Below are 2,500 nucleotides of genomic sequence, written 5' to 3' on the forward strand. Positions count from 1 at the left end.
CTGAAGCAGGGCAGGGATGATGGTGTTGAAGGCAGAGCTGAAGTCCACAAACAGGATCCTGGCGTAGGATGCTGGGGCGTCCACATGCTGTAGGGTGAAGTGGAGGGCCATGTTAACTGCGTCGTCCACAGACCTGTTGGCTCTGTAGGCAAACTGAAGGGGGTCCAGGAGAGGGTCTGTGATGGCTTTGAGGTGTGCCAGGAGCAGGCGCTCAAAAGACTTCATTACCACAGATGTAAGGGCGACCGGTCTGTAATCATTTAGTCCTGTTGGCCTTAGCTTTTTGGGCACAGCGATGATGGTGGAGGACTTGAGACAGGCTGGTACATGGCATGTCTCCAGGGAGGTGTTAAAGATGTTGGTGAACACCGGAGACAGCTGGCCAGCGCAGTGCCTGAGGGTGGCTGGAGAGACAGAGTCCGGCCCGGCTGCTTTGCGTGGATTCTGCCTCTTGAAAAGCCCATTAACTTCTCCCTCCTGAAAGGAGAGAGTCGTTTCTGTAGTATGGGTGGGGGATGGGGCCTCTTGGGTGGGAAGGGGTGGTTCAGGACAGTCCAATTGTCTTTCAAATCTACGGTAGAACTCGTTCAGGTCGTTGGCTAGGCGGGAGTCGTTAGTGGTGTGGGGCGCTCTGGGTTTGTAGTTGGTGATGTGCCTGAGCCCTTTGGCAGACAGAAGCAGCGTCGTTAGTAGAGAACTGGTGTTTTAGTGTCTCTGAGTACAGTCGTTTAGCCTCTCTCACCGCTTTGCTAAACCTGTTCTTCGACTCCTTGAATCTGTCTCTATCCCCACTCCTAAACGCTTCCTCCTTCTCCAACCTCAACCTTTTGAGCTTTGCTGAGAACCAGGGCTTGTTGTTGTTAAAGTTCACCCTGGTACGTGTTGGGATACAGCAGTCCTCACAGAAGCTGATGTACACAGCCTCTGTGAGTTCATCCAGACTATTGGTAGCAGTCGTGAACATATCCCAGTCAGTACAGTCTAAGCACGCCCGCAAATCTTCCACAGCCTCACTGGTCCACTGTTTAGATGTCCTCACAGCAGGTTTACAGAGTTTTAGTTGCTGCCTGTATGCACGAATCAGGTGGACCAAGGGAGTTCTGTGCGAGCCGAACAGCCCCGTGACCCACAAGAGAAACATCCCCGCCAAATTCGAGCGTTTGACGGGGTCTATCCGTGAAAAAATATTCACGTTTTTGAGTGCACATGCATTTCTGCTGCAAATGCCTCTGGAAGTTTCATGCCGTTCGTATGCCAATTGTGGCAACACGAAAATGACCCGTTTTCCCATTCCGAGGGATTTCTGTGCGACCCTAACAGCCCCGTGAGCCACAAGAGACACATCCCCGCCAATTTCTAGCGTTTCACGGGGTCTATCCGTGAAAAATATAGACGTTTTTGAGTGCACATGCATTTCTGCTGCAGATGCCTCTGGAAGTTTCATGCCGTTCGTACGCAATGTGGCAACACGAAAATGACCCCTTTTCCCATTCCGAGGGATTTCTGTGCGACCCTAACTAACAGCGCCCGTGAGCCACAAGAGAGACATCCCCGCCAATTTATAGCGTTTCACGGGGTCTATCCGTGAAAAATATAGACGTTTTTGAGTGCACATGCATTCCTGCTGCAAATGCCTCTGGAAGTTTCATGCCGTTCCTATGCAATGTGGCCACACAAAAATGACCCGTTTTCCCATTCCGAGGCATTTCTGTGCGACCCTAACAGCCCCGTGAGCCACAAGAGAGACATCCCCGCCAACTTCTAGCGTTTGACGGGGTCTATGCGTGAAAAATATTAAAATTTTTGAGTGCACGTGCCTTTCTGCTGCAAATGCCTCTGGAAGTTTCATGGCGTTCCTATGCAATGTGGCAACACGAAAATGACCCCTTTTCCCATTCCGAGGGAGTTCTGTGCCACCCTAACAGCCCCGTGAGCCACAAGAGACACATCCCCGCCAATTTCTAGCGTTTCACGGGGTCTATCCGTGAAACATATAGAAGTTTTTGAGTGCACATGCATTCCTGCTGCAAATGCCTCTGGAAGTTTCATGCGGTTCGTACGCAATGTGGCAACACGAAAATGACCCGTTTTCCCATTCCCAGGGATTTCTGTGCGACCCGAACAGCCCCGTGAGCCACAACATCCCCGCCAATTTCTAGCGTTTCACGGGGTCTATCCGTGAAAAATATCAATTTTTTTTTGACTGCACATGCATTTCTGCTGCAAATGCCTCTGGAAGTTGCATGCGGTTCGCATGCAATGTGGCGACACGAAAATGACCCGTTTTCCCATTCCGAGGGATTTCTGTGCCACCCTAACAGCCCCGTGAGCCACAAGAGAGACATCCCCGCCAATTTCTAGCGTATCACGGGGTCTATCCGTGAGAAATATTCACTTTTTTGAGTGCACATGCATTCCTGCTGCAAATGCCTCTGGAAGTTTCATGCGGTTCGTATGCAATGTGGCGACACGAAAATGACCCGTTTTCCCATTCCGAGGG

The sequence above is a fragment of the Petromyzon marinus genome, unplaced genomic scaffold, assembly GCF_048934315.1.
Source record: "Petromyzon marinus isolate PM22_M1 ecotype Great Lakes invasive population unplaced genomic scaffold, UKy_Petmar_22M1.pri1.0 PM_G_Scaffold_284, whole genome shotgun sequence".
NCBI classification, from domain to species: domain Eukaryota; kingdom Metazoa; phylum Chordata; class Hyperoartia; order Petromyzontiformes; family Petromyzontidae; genus Petromyzon; species Petromyzon marinus.